The sequence below is a fragment of the Leguminivora glycinivorella genome, chromosome 15 (genome assembly GCF_023078275.1).
Source record: "Leguminivora glycinivorella isolate SPB_JAAS2020 chromosome 15, LegGlyc_1.1, whole genome shotgun sequence".
NCBI classification, from domain to species: domain Eukaryota; kingdom Metazoa; phylum Arthropoda; class Insecta; order Lepidoptera; family Tortricidae; genus Leguminivora; species Leguminivora glycinivorella.
Genome location: NC_062985.1, coordinates 13,005,815 through 13,024,021, shown reverse-complemented (window position 1 = coordinate 13,024,021; position 18,207 = coordinate 13,005,815). Strand labels below are relative to the sequence as shown.

Below are 18,207 nucleotides of genomic sequence, written 5' to 3'. Positions count from 1 at the left end.
AGTAAACGATTTTTTCCGAGGATATCGAAATTTCATCCCTTAGGAAGCCGAGCGTAGCGAGGTGTTTTATGAAAATTAAAAAAATTCTATCTTTTTATTGTGTAGTCCGATTTTGACAAAACGTATCTCATATGAAAGGTATTAATTTGTGTAATTTAAAAAAAATACAAAGAAAAAAAATTTGAAAGAAAAGTACGAAAAAAATAAAAAAAGTAAATTTACGTCTCGCACTGAATAACTTCAAAGAATGACAGACAAAATGTACAATGTCGATATACGAGTTTTTTTTAATCGAAGACAGATAAATTTTTAGTTGAAAACTGAAGACCGCATCGAAATCAGATTAGCATTTTTTAAGATACAAGTTGCCAAAGTTGGGAAAGATCGCTTTATATGGCCACTTTGAAATTCCTTTGCCAGAAAGTCAGAAATAATGTTTTTCTGACACAGAAAAATACATAGTAACAGAACACATCAAAATAAAATTAAAAATTCCGAGGTTATTATAATTTCATCCCTTAGAACGACGAGCGTAGCGAGGTCGGTTACGAAGACCGAAAAAAAAATCTCATTTTTTTGTACGTCGTCCGATTTTGACAAAACATGTTTCATTTGAAAGGTATTGCTTTATGTAACTTAAAAAAAAATATTGAAAAAAATTGGGAAAAAAATGTTAGATTTTTTAAAAAATAGATTAGATTAGATTAGATTAGATTTATTTCTTGATGAAAATTACATGTTATTTTAAATTAAAAATAGCACCAATTCACAAAAAGATCGTCACAACATAATAATAAGAAAATAATTGATACAAACGATAATAATCATCAAATTAAAAAGTAAACCAATAATAATATGTCATAATAAAGCAATAAAATAAAAAAATAAAATTACATTAGTAATGTCCAAAAAACAAATGTTTGTATATAGTACTAGGGCTTCCTAGTGAATATAATGTCAAACGTCATAAGTGCTAAAAACAATGTCAAAAAAAATCAAAGATAATAATATTACTATAAAAAAAAAAGCAATTTTATCAAAGTCCATTAATATTTGTACATTTCAGTGTACTCTTTAACTGAGTACAGTGGTGTCGATAGTAAAAGTTCTTTTAATTGGTGACTAAATATGTCGTCGGAGGTTACATTTCTGATACTGGCGGGTAGGCGTTCATAAAGTGATGGACCTATTACTCGCGGGTTCTTGTCGAGAAGCGCTAGTCGGCGCGGCACGGGCAGTAATCGCCCCGTTTGACGGGTTATTCCGCCAAGCATATTTGACCGTTTGAATTTATGAATATGTTTTCGCGTAAACATTATAATTTCGTACACGTAAAGCGAGTAATAGGTCATCATATTGAATTTTTTGAAGAGCTCTCTGCACGAGTGCCTCGGATTCACACCAGCCAATATCCGTACAGCCCGTTTTTGCATCAAAAATACTCGGTCTGAATCTGTTGAGTTTCCATACAAAATTATGCCGTATTGCATCAGTGAAAAGAAGTACGCGTAGTATATTTGTTTTAGAGCGTCATTTGAGACAATTGGTTTCAGTTTGCGCAGAGCAAATAAAGCGCTGCCCAAACTTCCACACAAATTGTCTACGTGGTCTTTCCACTTCAGCTTTGCGTCAATTGTGAATCCGAGGAACCTGCATGACTCGCAGCGTGGTATCGGACTCTGTACCAGTGGAATGTGTGTGGTGTTTCCAGCTGAGAACAGCATTATGTTCGACTTTGTAGTGTTTAAGACAAGGCCGTTTGACGAGAACCACTCGTGTAGTTGGTGGTAAGCGTTTGAGATATTTTGCTCGAGTTGTGTATACGTGTGAGCAGTTACTACCACGGTGGTATCATCAGCAAACAACACTGTCATACCTTCGGTAACAGAGGTAGGGAGGTCATTTATAAATATCAAAAACAGGGTGTTTCCGAGCGCAGATCCTTGTGGGATACCTAATTTGAGTACGCCTGCCTTGGATCTAATGTTTTCAATGGAGCCTGATATCTCCATTTTGACCTCTACCGTCTGCCTTCTATTTTCAAGGAACGATGCAAATAAATCATGAACTTTATTTTTTATTCCGTAATGCCCTATCTTTTCCAGAATCAGTTCATGACTTATTACATCGAACGCTTTCGATAGATCGCAGAATACCCCTGCTACCTTCTCCTTTGCATCTAAAGCGGTTGAAATGCAATCGTATATTTGATATGCCGCTGTTGTTGTAGATCTACTTTTTCTATACGCGTATTGTCTGTCCGTCAGTAGGTTATTTGTCTCGAGATGATGCATTAAAGTATTAGATATAATTTGTTCTATAATTTTAGATATATTAGGTACAATGGTGATGGGCCTGTAGTTGTCGACTGAACATTTTTCCCCTTTACCTTTATATACTGGACATACACGAGTGCATTTCAACACGTCAGGGTATACTCCACAAGTGAACATGGTGTTTATAAGATGTACTAGCAACCCTGCAACGATTGGCCAAACACACTCGAGTATGTCCAGAGATATGTCGTAAAAGTCCAAGGTCGTGTTTTTTTTCATCATGGACCGTAACACACGGTTGAGGTCTGTCAGAGTAATTTTAGGTAGGACTAATTCAGGTACGTTTGTGTTGTGTAATTGTTGTTGTACGTGATGTACAGAGTCCGATTTATTAATATTTAATTTAAACTTCGAAGCTACTGTGAGAAAGTGTTGGTTCAGGTGTTCTGGTACTTCCTGAGTTGGTATATTTTTTCCGTTGTCATCCTTTAGGGACATGGTATGTTGCGCTTGTTTTGTGGATGCTTCCTGGTTAACGACACGCCACATTTCTTTCGACGGATTTTTGCTGTTGACAATGCGATTTGCATAATAATCTCGTCGTGTTGTCAAGGTCTCGGATTTTATACGATCAGCTTGATAGCTGATGCGTTCCGTTAGGGTTTCCAGTTCCGGGTATTGACGTTTCATTTCAGTTAAACCGTTATAATCTAAAATGTGTTTCGCGAGGGTTTCATTAAGCCATGGGACCGACTTATTTTTCTTTAACAAAATATTTTTGATTGGGAAATGTACATCAATATAATACTTTAAAACGTTAAATAATTTATTAAATTTATTGTCAATAGAAATAATGTCGTCAAAAATAAAATTCCAATTGTAATTTTCAATGTCAATATAAAACAATAATAAGGATTGGTCAGTATATAGCCTCTTTTTGATGTGAGTGTTTGGCTTGATTTTTTGTCTCACCTCATCTACGGGCAAAGTAAACACCTGAGCGCTGTGGTCGCTGATGGGGGTGTCGAGCGGCGCGGCCGCGACGCCCCTCCACCCGCGCGCCACCAGCCCGCAGTCGATGCTACTTGCACTGTGCGCGGTCACACGGGTCGGAAACTCAACACAGTTTCTACACATGTAGCTTTGAAGGATCTCATCTACTCGCCGTTTAGAAATGTTATCCGATAAAAAATCGACATTATGATCTCCGACCAAAATGAACTTTTTATCCTCATTTGTAAGTTTATCTAATAATAAATCTAAGTTATTTAAATACATGTCAAAATCACCATTTCCGGTGCGATATAAAACAATAATAATCAAATTTAAATTACATATTTCAATTGCAGTGAATTCAAAATGAAACTCGATAGCTAATGTCTGTAGGTCATTTCGCGGCCGATATTCAACATCGCCCCGTGTGTACAGCGCGACGCCGCCGTGTGCTATGTTTTTACGACAGTAGCTGTTTGCGAGCCGATAGTCACATAACCTAACTCGCTCGATTTCGTAGTTTTTGCACCATGTCTCACTACAAGCTAGTACATCGGGCTTTTCTGAGTTTAATAATAAGTCTAGTAACCCGGATTTGCCGCATATTGACCTTACATTTTGGTGGATGACTTTAAAACGTGAAGATTGTGCTAGCGTGGCGGGCGGTCGCCGCTGGTCACTAGGTAGTTTTTTGGCTTAACCGTGTTGAAGTGCCTGATGGACACGCCAGCCGGCCAGTGCTTGTGACTACGTACTACACCTACTTTATTCGCCGCCACATCAATCTTGAAGGACGAGTAATGACCTCTCGTGACCTTCAGCTGTTCACACCTATCTACCTGGACTCCGATGCTGGTTTGGATGTGATTAACGACGTCGTCACAGCTGGTTTCCTCGTTCAGGTTGAAGATGTGCAGGCTAACGGACCGCGGCGAAGCCGCTCGCAACCCACCGTGAGGCTCCACCGAAGCCATGACCGTCGACATCGGGGGTGCCACCGGCGCGCACGCGATGTCACGAGGTGCCACCGGCGCGCACGCAGCATCATGAAGTGCAGCTACTCGTATTGGAGCGTATGCAGCATCAGAAGGTGTCAGTAAAGTGCACCTCGCAGGAGGGACCGTCACAGCTGGAAGTGCCAGTGGGGCGGATGCAGCAGTCGGTGTACCTTTCACGACAGAACTTGGCTCCTTTTCCGCTACTCCCCATTCCTTTGGGGGTACCACTACACCCTGGGTGACTGGTGGCCGGACAAGAGGATAGGCTGGTTTTGGTGCTGCACGGACAGGTGGCTCGGAAGAGATGTCGTCTGATGATGATGGTTGAGCAGCGAGGCTTTCCGACTGCAGTTTGCGACGGGTGCGGGTTCGGAGCCGCGGCAGTTCCACCGGCGTTCGATCTGCAGGACCTGGAGGTGTCTTGTAGGATGTCTCGTGCTTCGATGAAGATGTATTCTCTGTGGTTGGTGCTAGTGTTCCTTGTGTAGTGTCGTCAATAAAGTGTAGTGCTTGTGGACCTGAGTCATTCAGTAATGATGTCTTTACCTGTTGTAGATCAAGGTCAGTTTGGTCGTTATTAAGTATTTGTAATATCCGCAAGTTTATATCCCTTTGTCTTGAAATTTCTCGTTGTTGGCATTGAATTAAATCGTATGTACTGTCCATTTTTTGTTTCATTTCGTGAATAGTACTTTGTAAATTTAAAATAACGTCTTTCAACTTTCCGTCACAACACTTTTCTTTGGGCTTTGCTTTTGTTGGTGGCATTTTGAACACTTTTTTATCACACTTTTCTTTTTATCGCTTCAATAAAGTAATATATTGGTTTAAGTCAAACAAAATATGCACTTAATAATTTAAATAAATAAAGAATAACGGAGCAGTTTAAATTTGCTGCTACATGCGACAGTGGCGCCGCGATAAAGCGATCTTTCCCAACTTTGGCAACTTGTATCTTAAAAAATGCTAATCTGATTTCGATGCGGTCTTCAGTTTTCAACTAAAAATTTATCTGTCTTCGATTAAAAAAAACTCGTATATCGACATTGTACATTTTGTCTGTCATTCTTTGAAGTTATTCAGTGCGAGCCGTAAATTTACTTTTTTTATTTTTTTCTTACTTTTCTTTCAAATTTTTTTTCTTTGTATTTTTTTTAAATTACACAAATCAATACCTTTTATTTGACATACGTTTTGTCAAAATCGGACGATACAATAAAAAGATAGAATTTTTTTCATTTTCATAAAACACCTCGCTACGCTTGGCTTCCTAAGGGATGAAATTTCGATATCCTCGGAAAAAATCGTTTACTATGATGTCTACTATCACCATGCAAAGCGGCTTGCTTCCATCCAAAAGTGCAGCTTTTGGCCAAAAATTCTCCATAACAAGTATGACTAATACGTCTCAGTCTCGAGATGATTTCAGTTCCCCCTCAGTTGGAGTAGAGTATCCACTATATAGGACTGGCAAGTAACTCGGCGGGTCCGGTCACTTATTTTCATATGCGACATCGTCCGAAGATGAGCTTCCTTTGAGCTTTGGCGCTTTCCCCTCTGACATTATTTTGTCATAAAACTATTGAAATGGTTTTACATCAACACTGAAATTTCGTTTCAGAATACGGCCGGGTAGGTGACGGGTCCTTCGGGACCTCAGTCCTTTTTGAATGTCCGATGATACCGTTCGATCCACAGAACCGCGACTGTGATCATTCGGGTCTAATATTATTTAGGGAAATCTCTTGTTAAAATAGGTCAGCGAAGTTTGACAGTGGCAAAATTGAATGTAGATATTCAAGTTAAATGAAACTATATTATAAGCAGTGATTCACTTAGCGAAAATATGTTATGAGTTTTAGTTATACTTGCGACGCAAAAGTCTTTATGTACTTACATAACGTAAACTACACATTACAAACTCATTTACGTAAGTCTTACACTTAGATGAGGATTGCTAGAAGAGCACCGCCGAGTGTATTTACATAAACATGGCGGTCATCAAACTACTCCGCATCTCACAGCTGCGTCCGTTGATGTATTTCGTTACTACTTTAAAAAAAACTTGTATCTTCGCCTGTCAATGAAAAGAAAATTGTAGTAAGTATGTATGGAATGCATATAGACTTACTGCGTTTTAATTTTGAGGAGCAGCGTGAGATACGAGATTTTTTCAAAGTAGTGACGATTTTTAACTTTGAATGTATTAGAAATTTTGTAGATAAAAATCGCAATAAGTACTTAGGTAATTATTTGACCTCAGTTTGACTTTTGTATTTTACGATCCCTGTAGTAGGTGTCCCAGGCTCCAAGAGACCTAATGTAGTCGGGTTTCTAGGATTCTATCTTGAATATCTAACATTTCATACTCAAGATATTACTATAGCGAACAAGGTCTTATTACTTTGACAGTGACATATTCTCGTATGTGTACTATTGTAACTTAATATCTTTGCAATTTGTACTGCATGTTACATCCAGCAAGATACCTAGTAAGTTAGTAAGTAAGTAATGCAAGGGTCAACGAATATGTCAGTTTGACACAAAACAGCCAGCTATAGAGGCTCAAGTGGAAGTAGTTCACCAACTTTACTTAGTTTTACAACTACATATGTACTAAATCTGCCATAACCCTGTTTTACCCTCCCGGAGTCTGGAACAAGCAGCAAGACGCATCAAATTGTACACACTTGCAAAGGCAGCATTCCTGAAGTTTTACTCTCATCTTGCTATATACAATTTTACATACATAAATTTATGTATTGGTCCAAGAGCTGGCAGGATTTTGGAGTAGGTCCTTGAGGCAACCTGGAAAGGTGCTCAGATGCTTCTCTGATCATAGCCAACATCAGGTCTGCAAGTCTGGCAGCTGGGGAGCGGGGCTTTATCGAGCTATGAATTTTTAAAGATTTAATTTTTTGAGGCCCAAAAAAGGTGTTTGAGGCAACCTGGAATTATTAAAAAGTGAAAATAGAGTTCCTCAGAAGTCGCATAGTATTTATGCCAGATCATTTGGCCGGGTCCTTCACCGTGCCAGAACGGTACAAAGTGGTAAAAAAAAAATTCCAAAAAGGTTCTTGAGGCAGTCTGTCATTTTTACCAGTGAAAGATGAGGGTCTAAATAGCCACGGAAAAATAATGCCATGACATGAGGTGGGGTCCGTACCCTGCCATTCGATCTTGAAAGTCAATTTTTTAGTTTTTCGTAAATAACTCGTAAACGGTGGCCCACAGCAAAAAAATATGTTAAACAGAAAATATCTACATATAATTTCCTACAAGAAAGGTTATGTACGTTTTTTCGATAGGATCAATATATAAATGGATAATTTAGTAAGAAAGTTTTTTTTAATCGATTACATGCTCCGTTTTTCGTCAATACCTCGTAAACGGTGGCCCACAGCAAAAAATTATGTTAAACAGAAAATATCTACATAAAATTTCCTATAAGAAAGGTTATATAACTTTTTTCGCTAGGATCAATTTTTTAGTTGGAAAGTATTTTTAAATAGATATTTGAGCCGTTTTTTGTTGATAACTCAAAAACGGTGGCTCACAGGCAAAAATAATGTTAGACAGAAATAATCTACATAATATTTCCTACAAGAAAGGTCCTATACGTTTTTTCGCTAGAATCAATATTTTAGTTGAAAAGTATTTTTAAATACATTTCATGGGCAGTTTTTTGTTAATAACTCGAAATCGGTGGCCCACAGCCAAAAATAATGTTATACAGAATTAATCTACATAATATTTCCCACAAGAAACGTTCTATAACATTTTTCGCTAGAATCAATATTTTAGTTGGAAATTATTTTTAAATAAATTTCATGGGCCGTTTTTTGTTAATAACTCGAAATCGGTGGCTCACAGCCAAAACTAATGTTACACAGAATTAATCTTCATAATATTTCCTACAAGAAAGGTTCTATAATATTTTTCGCTAGGATCAATATTTTAGTTGAGAAGTATTTTTAAATAGATTTCATGGGCCGTTTTTTGTAAATACCTCGTAAAAGGTGGCCTACAGCTAAATAAAATGTTCACGAGAAAAAAATCTACATAAGATTTCCTACAAGAAAGGTTCTAAGTATACGTTTTTTCGGTAGAATCAATATTTTAGTTGGAAAGTATTTTAAAATGGGCCGCTTTTTGTTGATAACTCAAAAACGGTGGCTCACAGCAAAAAATAACGATATACAGAATTAATCGTCATAATATTTCCTACAAGAAAAGTTCTATAAGATTTTTCGCTATGATCAATATTTTAGTTGGAAAATATTTTTAAATAGATTTCGTTAGCCGTTTTTTGTAAATACCTCGTAAACGGTGGCCCACAGCTAAATAAAATGTTCACGAGAATAAAATCTACATAAAATTTCCTTTAAGAAAGGTTCTATACGTTTTTTCGCTAGGATCAATATTTTAGTTGGAAAGTACATATTTTGAAATAGATTACATGGGCCGCTTTTTGTTAATAACATCAAAAACGGTGCCCCATTATCAGAAATAATATTAAACAGAAATAATCTATATAATATTTGCTACAAGAAACGTTATGTAAGATTTTTCGTTAGGATCAATATTTTAGTAGGACAGTATTTTAAATAGATTACACGAGCCGTTTTTTGCAAATAACTCGAAAACGGTGGTCCACAGCTAAATCAATCTTCAACGGGAATAACAAACATAAAATTTGCTACAATAAAAGTTTTGTGCGTTTTTTCGCTAGGATCAATAATATTTAAATAGATTTATTTATTTATTTACACAAAGAAAATTACACAGTATGACAGTATACAAAACTAAAGCACCGTGAATTTTAAATAAACATTACAACAAGTAACACAAAATTAAATATTAAATAAACAGCAAAATCAAAACATGACGCTCGTATAGCCCGGTCTACTGCCACGAACCATATCTGTTTTTTTGATTACATGTTGGAAAAGATGGACTCGCACCACCAAGTAGATGCGATATACTTCGATTTCAAAAAGGCATTCGACTTGGTCGACAATGACGTACTACTGCAGAAATTTGCAGCACTCGGTTTCACCCCAAAGCTCTTGTCGTTTTTTGCTAATTACTTGAAAGATCGTAGCCAATACGTGCAAATGTCGAACTTCCGGTCTAGAGAATATTATACGCGTTCGGGAGTTAGCCAGGGGAGCAACTTGGGTCCGACACAGTTTCTTATTATGGTAAACGACCTTTGCAGTAGTATTGTTGGGGCGCATTTTCTCCTCTTTGTTGACGATCTCAAGTTAATGTTGCCAATAGATAGTTCCTTGGACTGCGACTTTCTCCAGCAGATGGTGGATACAGTGTCACGGTGGAGCGCTAAGAACAAGCTGGAGCTTAACGCTAAGAAATGTAAAGCCATCACATTTACTAGGTCAAAAAACCCGATCACAGCGAGCTACCATCTTTCTGGCGTTCCGCTGGAGCACGTTTCCGCCATCCAAGATCTTGGTATTGGGTTGGATACTAAGCTCAACATCCACGATCACATCATAAGCATTTGCAAGAAGGCTAACAAGACGTTAGATTTTATCATGAGAACAGCCGCACAATTCAGTGACGTGAGAATTGCCCTACTATTGTATAATGCGTATGTCAGAAGCAAATTAGAGTATAATGCGATATAAACGCGTATAAACGCCCATCTGCTCGCAAGAATATCAACATTAGGTGCCACGTCTAAAAACTCATTCACTATTTGCAGTGCACGAACTAGCGGTTACTTGCGGCAAAACACGGTTCGAGCGGCCGGCACCGCCAGTAGGGGGTGCCTACATTCACGAAAAGCATATTTCGTCACAGAGAGAACAAATAGACGGACCAGCTGGGATACTAAAACCGGGCAATCTGACCCCCCCTTGAAAATACCACATGCAACAGACATCAGCACGACATTACGCCTAACTTCTAACGAGAAGAAACCCAACGTCCCCAAAAGGAATTTTGTTGGGTACAAGAATCGGTAATACCCGTACATTTTTTTATAAAAGAAACGCAAAAATGTTTTTTGGACCTTTTCGAGCAGCAGGATGTAGGGCGCTTCATGGGGATTCCAAACGGCTGAGGCTGTCTCAAGCTTACTTCTCACCAGGGTAGTATAAAGAAGCTTTATGTCCCTGGGATTGTCAAATTCTTTGGCGTTGCGGACAACAAACCCAAGCCTGCGGTAACAGTCTGCAGCAAGCATTGTCATGTGCTCATGAAAGTTAAGGTGGGAATCTAAAACATAACCGCACAGTTGTCAACATTGAACTGAAGTTTCAGAAGTTTGTTTACAAGACTCAATTCATAAACCCGATCAATATCACTTTGTAAAGATTGTAAGTCAGAATCTTCCTGGACCCTGTAAATTAGTTTCAGGTCGTCAGCATAGAGTAGGCATTGCGCATGCTTAGGCACCAAGGCAAGATCATTGACCATAACACCAAAGAGCAGAGGACCCAGAATAGAGCCCTGACTGACCCCGGAACGGGTGGGGTAGGCACTCAACACAAAGCATCCGTGCTGCACATATTGCCGTCTATCACGTAGATAACTAGCAAAAAGGCAAAGCAGTTTAGGCGAGAAACCAATGCTGCATAATTTGCTTAAGAGTACGTCGTTATCTACGCGATCAAAGGCTTTTTTAAATCAAAGTACAGCACGTCCACCTGCATCCCTCTATCTAAGTAGCGCGAAACGGAATCAACCAAGGTTAAGAGGCCTTATTCCTAAAGAAGAGCGTTTTTTGCAAAATGTAACATTTTTCATTCAAAACTATAATGAAACTATACTTAAGTGATTATTAAAAAACTGATAATGTTTCTAAAAGAACATATCTTAAGCTAGTTAATCATAATATAATATTTTAAAATATGTTTTTTTATACTTAAAACAAATCAGTTTTTTCGGTAGACGTTTTCAAATTTCGCAGTGGGATCACTCGTTTAGAATCGTGATTGTGCTGTTAAATATGTTATTTGGGGTAATAAATGATCACAAATCACAATCCTATTTGTTATATCCAGCACGGGAAGCATGGTCGCGCGATAGACGAAAAAATATCAGGCCGTCCGGATATCGCACTTACAAATAGTGCGATGGACGGCCTGCTATTTTATCGTCTATCGCGCGACCATGCTCCCCGTGCTGTACGAGGTAATCATAGTTTGACATTTTAAGATTTATTTGAAATGGTGGATAAATAACCTTCCGTATCTTCCCCATTTTTTCGATAAAAAGAGGTTTACATTATGTATTTTTCCTACGATTCCTGCATTTATTGTAACTCTTAAATAATATTATCCTAAACTAGAACTTCTTGTTGACATATAAGAAAAAAATTATACATATAGGACATACCTTTCTGTCGACAGACATTTTTTTAAAGCACCTAAAATTCGAATAAAATACACTGTTTATACGAGTTCGCTCAGTCTGCGCCGAGCGCTCGTAGACAACGGACTTGCGTTCGATCGTCCGGCGCTCCTTGCTTTCGTAAGTAGCTAGATAGTTCCGAGAAATGCTGTATACTGCGACTTAACAAATCTTGATCCCGTGGGTGGCAAACAGGCATACGGTCTTATATATAGCTGCAACCCCACTGATTTCTAACCTCTCCCTATATCTGGAGAACGGCTAAACCGATTTCGACGGTCGAAGTGTCTTTGTATAGAGGGAGCGGGGAGACGTGTGGGAAAAATATGGAATCTGGTCTGCGACTCTTGGGTCAAAAAATGTTGGACGGCCTGGCTAAACGGGGGGAGATATTGGGGGGTGCTCGACCAAATATCATAGAAGACCCTGGGTAGTTTTTGAAGCCGCCATATTTTTTTCAAAATGGCCGACTTTTTTTTTGTCGATTTTTCAAGTTTATCCTAGAGTGCTCAGATTTTGGTCATAGAATCTCTCTAGGGTCTAGAATAAAATGATATAAAAATTTTTTGAAAAATGCTACAAATGTGAAAAAAAAATTCCACTTTTTTTGTATGGCAACTTTTAAACCGTAAGAGATAGCCGGGGGGTGCTCGATCAAATGTCATACAGGAGCCCGAGTAGAAAAAAGTTGCATCAAAAAAATTCAAAATGGCCGACTTTTTTTTTCAAGTTGGTCCGAGCGCGCTGAAATTTTGCATGCGGAGAGGTATGGGCCCCTAGAATACAAATGTCAAACATTTTTTATCGAAAATCCAAGATGGCCGCCGTTATGGCAAAATAAATTTTTCTAGTATTTTCGCGAGCCCGAAGGGCGAGCTTCAGGGTGGAGGCCGAAGGCCGACCCGCGGAGGGCCGCAGGAACGGAGCTCACCTTTAGGCTCCCACCCGGGCCAAATCCAAGTAATTTCACTGCGGGCATAAAGTGCTCCCATACAATTTCCTTACACAAGTGTCTTAAACAAGCGTAACCGGCGGGCCGAAGGCCCGGCGGTGGAGCTTCGGAGCCGAGCGAAGGCCGAAGGCCGAGCTCCGCGTAGGGCCTAAGGCCCGGAGCGTCCCTGATCGACTCGCCGGCGGTCCGGGAAGTTGGAAAAATACTTTCCAACTAAAATATTGATCCTAGCGAAAAATATTATAGAATCTTTCTTGTAGGAAATATTATGAAGATTAATTCTGTGAAACATTAGTTTTGGCTGTAAGCCACCGATTTCGAGTTATTAACAAAAAACGGCCCATGAAATCTATTCAAAAATACTTTCCAAGTAAAATATTGATCCTAGTGAAAAATCTTATAGAACCTTTCTTGTAGAAAATATTATGTAGATTAATTCTGTCTAACATTATTTTTGCCTGTGAGCCACCGTTTTTGAGTTATCAACAAAAAACGGCTCAAATATTTATTTAAAAATACTTTCCAACTAAAAAATTGATCCTAGCGAAAAAAGTTATATAACCTTTCTTATAGGAAATTTTATGTAGATATTTTCTGTTTAACATAATTTTTTGCTGTGGGCCACCGTTTACGAGGTATTGACGAAAAACGGAGCATGTAATCGATTAAAAAAAACTTTCTTACTAAATTATCCGTTTATATATTGATCCTATCGAAAAAACGTACATAACCTTTCTTGTAGGAAATTTTATGTAGATATTTTCTGTTTAACATATTTTTTTGCTGTGGGCCACCGTTTACGAGTTATTTACGAAAAACTAAAAAAATGACTTTCAAGATCGAATGGCAGGGTACGGACCCCACCTCATGTCATGGCATTATTTTTCCATGGCTATTTAGACCCTCATCTTTCACTGGTAAAAATGACAGACTGCCTCAAGAACCTTTTTTGGAATTTTTTTTTTACCACTTTGTACCGTTCTGGCACGGTGAAGGACCCGGCCAAATGATCTGGCATAAATACTATGCGACTTCTGAGGAACTCTATTTTCACTTTTTAATAATTCCAGGTTGCCTCAAACACCTTTTTTGGGCCTCAAAAAATTAAATCTTTAAAAATTCATAGCTCGATAAAGCCCCGCTCCCCAGCTGCCAGACTTGAAGACCTGATGTTGGCTATGATCAGAGAAGCATCTGAGCACCTTTCCAGGTTGCCTCAAGGACCTACTCCAAAATCCTGCCAGCTCTCCGTCTATATGTCTGTATTCCAAAAAGGTAGGAACAGCACATGAAATTCCTTAAGATTCAGTGGCACTTTTAGCAATAAAAGGGTTGAAAGCTAACGAAATTGTGAATATTGAAATAACTGGATGCAAGCCCATCGCCCGCAACACAAAACCAATGTATTATCCCAAAGTTGACTTCTATTACAACACCCACGGAAGGAAAGAAAGGGGTGATGCAATTCTTCACCTGACACCACATCTCTGTATTTAGATTATACTGGAATCTATAATTTTTGTCTTCAACGTCTCAGTGAATTCATTAAAATCTTTCATTTCCACTTCTAACAGTTTACCAAGCAAGCAGAATGGGCAATTCAATTTACCAATGGAATTTAATTTGGTTCCAAAAACGAACGAAACAAAATGAATGAAACTCTGCTCCAATTAAAAATTAATTGAACGAATTGGCACAAGTATTAGAATCGTCATGGGTCACAAGACACAAGTAGTTACTTCTACAACACTTAGCAATCTGCCTGGTGACATCGCCACTTGATAATAATGATAATTCTATAACAAGCGTTCATTAAAGTTACGACGTTTACACGGCAGCTGCGTACATAGCCAAATGCACAAACGCTCACGATAATATCTGTTTCGTAGCTATCTATCTCTATCGCTCTTGCGTATTGGCGCAACAGAGCCAGGCTGCATTTCTTTCGACGTCTGGCGTCGACGATTGCCATTTGGCTACGCCGGCTGTTGTAAGATCTCGTCAATGTCACGACAGGACAAAAATTGCAACTATATTTTTATTTTTCGCAATTCCACTAATAGCTGAGCTAGCGATACAATCAATTTTCTTAATTAATACTGTTGCTAATGGTAGACAATTTTGAAATGGCTTAAGAAGATTATACTAGAATAAACTACAACTAATAAAAGTAGACAAATAAGTACGAAAACATAAACACGAATAATAAGGTAATTTTTAAATTCACTCACGGGTCAAATGCGATAAAATATCATTATCAATGGCCGAAACATCAGAGAATGGTATTTTATCGCGTTCGACCCTGAGTAGGTAAAAATGTGTACGCGAGAATTTAAAGTGTTATTATTTCACGATAAGGTAATGTTACATTATAATGTCGAATTGAGCACCACATTACCTGTAGGCAAAGAGGCCGCAGAAAACTCTTCTTTACGGCCCCCACGTAAAGTCCGATTTATAAGAATAAATACCTCGTAACTAACCCGCCTTGCTCATTTATTTGAATTTACGCGTACAGTCGCGAGTAAAAGTTATACGCTGCAATTTATTCTCAGTCGGTTTGGCTTGTCGCTCTAGTTATAAAATATTAACAAGGTTATGTTGCAGTTGCTTAGCGACGACATGTGGATGTGCTATCTAGGTACATATTATTTTGACTGGACCTGGACTGTGTTACATTTTCATATTTGTGTATTACGTACAAAAATTTGGTAAAATGGTGAAAACCATACTGACTTTAGTATGGCATATATTAACCCCTGGGATGTTTGTCCTTGATATTTTCCATGGGAAATATGGAAAGAGAGTATATTTATTTATCAATGGCTGTCTGACTATGAAAAGTTTTCTATGGGAGGGGAGAGTAGATTTTATTTTCATGATTTCAGTGGTTCTACAGTTAAAATTATTATCCGTTTTGTTTAGGTACAAAAAATTTTTGGAAACGAAACTCTGGGAAGGGAGTTAGCTGATTCATAACAAATTCCAGCCAGGTCAGTCAGATTCTGCGTAATCATAAAAACTGATGTTCGATCTGTTTCTATTTATCTCATGGTAAACAGTAAGAGGATTATGTAAGTCTGGTGAATTAAATAAATACGTCTTTAGAAAATATATCCTAAACGGAACATTTCAGAACTATTGCAACATTCTGGACACTGGGCATGGGGGACAATGGACAAAAACCTGACAAGAAGGTCCCCCGACTGCAATCGAAATAAAATATCCAGGTACGGTCACGATATCCTCCACGAGCATTAACTTTGCTTCGCCCGACTCTATGCATGAGGGCGCCTTGGGCGCCCGGCCTTCAACCGCGTGCGTCGGGCTTTGCCCGACTCTACGTATGGGGGCGCCTTGGGCACCCGGCCTTCAACCGCGTGCGTCGGGCTTCGCCCGACTCTATGTATGAGGGTGCCTTCGGCGTCCGGCCATGGACCGCGTGCGTCGGGGGTCGCCTGATTCTAAGTATGAGGGCGCCGTCGGCGCCCGGTCTTCGACCGCGTGCGTCGGGCTTCGCACGACTCTATGTATGAGGGCGCCTTCCGGCCTTCGGCCGCATGTAATTGGTCAATATGCTATCTCAGGCTCGGAATAAATAGCTTTGAATAGGTATAGTGTAACAATAAAATTTCATTCTCCTTAATAAAGTAATAAATTTAAGAATGCAAGGCGTAGGTTACGCCTTCTACCGCCCTCTGTCGGAAATCGGCAGGAAGTCATCGACCGTGAGCTGTCTGATCCTGGATCGGCCTTCCTCGCCATCTAGCGTGGGATAGCTGCACTCTTGTATTCCTCTATGGACTTACGTGGATCATAGTTGCCATTTTGAAAAATAGAAGTAAATCGTCATCGGGCGTTTGCCTTCCTTCCTTTTATTTGTAACCAGACTTAATTATGGGTTTTTTTTTAAGCTCCGCGTTAATCGCGAAGAGTTTAGTATTATATTTTATTGTTGACTTAATTTCCATTGAACGTCCGGAGCCGGCTGTTTGCGGTGCGAGCCGATTTAGGCTTGGCAACACTAGTCCCGTCCAAAATGGCGAATGAGATGGGATTTCTTTTTGCCGGAGAGAGAGTTGAAGGGATATCGTTGGCCCAAGCTAAAATCGGGCGCAATCGCCCGTTTGAGTGAGTTTCAATAGTGATTCGGTTGTGTATTTCTTTTTAGTTGGTTAGTTTCTAACGAAGCGTTGCATATTTTCCAGCCCCGGAATCGGACGTGAATAAAACCATGTTCTGATGGTGATAGGCGACGCCCAGCGTGCCCGGATGTCGAAATAGGTGCAATTTTGCCCTCTGCTGGCCCTTTCTCCATCAACGGTAAGTCATACATTTTTTAAACCTTGTTAGAAGCCAACTTGTTCCGTAGGTTATGTATATCTTCCAAATTAGCAGTAGGTCGTTTCACGGAACGCGTTGTCGTTCGAAATTTAAATTCCAAGGTAGCCCCCCGTGTCCTGCGGGCGGTATAAACCCCCCTTACGGGCACCATCTTTAGGAATTTTACTTACAGACTGGTATAACCATTCCAGGGTTCACGCCGCGTCGCCTAAACCTCGCGCCGGCCGCGAGAGATCCCCCTGGTGTTCCGGTAACTTGTGGGCAGCAGATTGCTGCTGTTCTACCTACTCCCGACGTTTCACCCCAAGGCTGCTGACGTGGCAGTTGTGGTGTTTCGAGGTCAGATCTTTCCACGTTTACTTATTGACTGAATGAACCGGCCTTTCGGTTCTGGCGCCCTTCCGTGTAACTACCTTAATATATATTGACCGCTGTATCCGTTTCTACCAGTAATGATAATTTAGAGCTCGCTGACCCACGTTTGTTCCCTTAAAATATAAACTCAACATTATTGTTCTCGTGAGCTAGCCCTCGGCAAACAATTGTTACCGTGTATCTAGGATAACAAATTAGCATAAACAATTTAGATTTTTTTCCTGAATTCAATAAATACCTGGTTCCTCTTCAACTGTTGTTTGATTTTTTTTTATTTTGGCGTTAGCTAAAGGAAACCCCCCATAAAATTAAATATCGTAACAATAGAACTCTCAGATATTTAGAAACTTTTTAGAATAGTTAAAGGTTCTTGAATCCATACAACAAATTATACGCGAGTCCCAGAAAACTACCAGTACCTAATGCCAAATGATCTACAACTACATATTATACTATGCGTAATGAGATTCTTCTAATTGTTATTCGGCCAAAGAAGCCGTCGGCGAACCGCTGTTGGCGTGCCGAAAAAGATCGTATTTTTTCTCGGAAAATCAGTCGGGCACCTGCTTTGATCTGTAAGTCGACGCAGATTTATTTTTTTGTATCTTTATGATCATTTATTATTATTTATTTATTTATTATTTTATTTTTATTTCAAATATGTTACACAGTATGACAGTAAAAACCAAAGCACTGAGTAACTAAAAAAATACATAAGAGCATAAAAAATAAACACATAAAAGTAAGAAACGTCATCTAGATTTAGGTGACAACGTAACGTCGAGGCTTCGTTGCGTCGTCTGTCCAGGCGTAGAATTCATAATTATTGCCTAATAAACAGACGTAGATGTACCTAGATTAAGTTTTTAACGTTTTCAACCCTATTCGC

The 18,207-nt window shown here is 39.1% G+C and overlaps 1 long non-coding RNA gene across 1 annotated transcript; it reads left to right on the top strand.

The window, feature by feature from the left end:
- Positions 1-16,223: 16,223 nt before the first annotated feature.
- Positions 16,224-17,571, top strand: LOC125233948. Its single transcript, XR_007177906.1, has 2 exons — positions 16,224-16,922; positions 17,135-17,571. It is a non-coding gene; the product is annotated as an uncharacterized LOC125233948 (long non-coding RNA).
- The last annotated feature ends 636 nt before the right edge of the window (positions 17,572-18,207 follow it).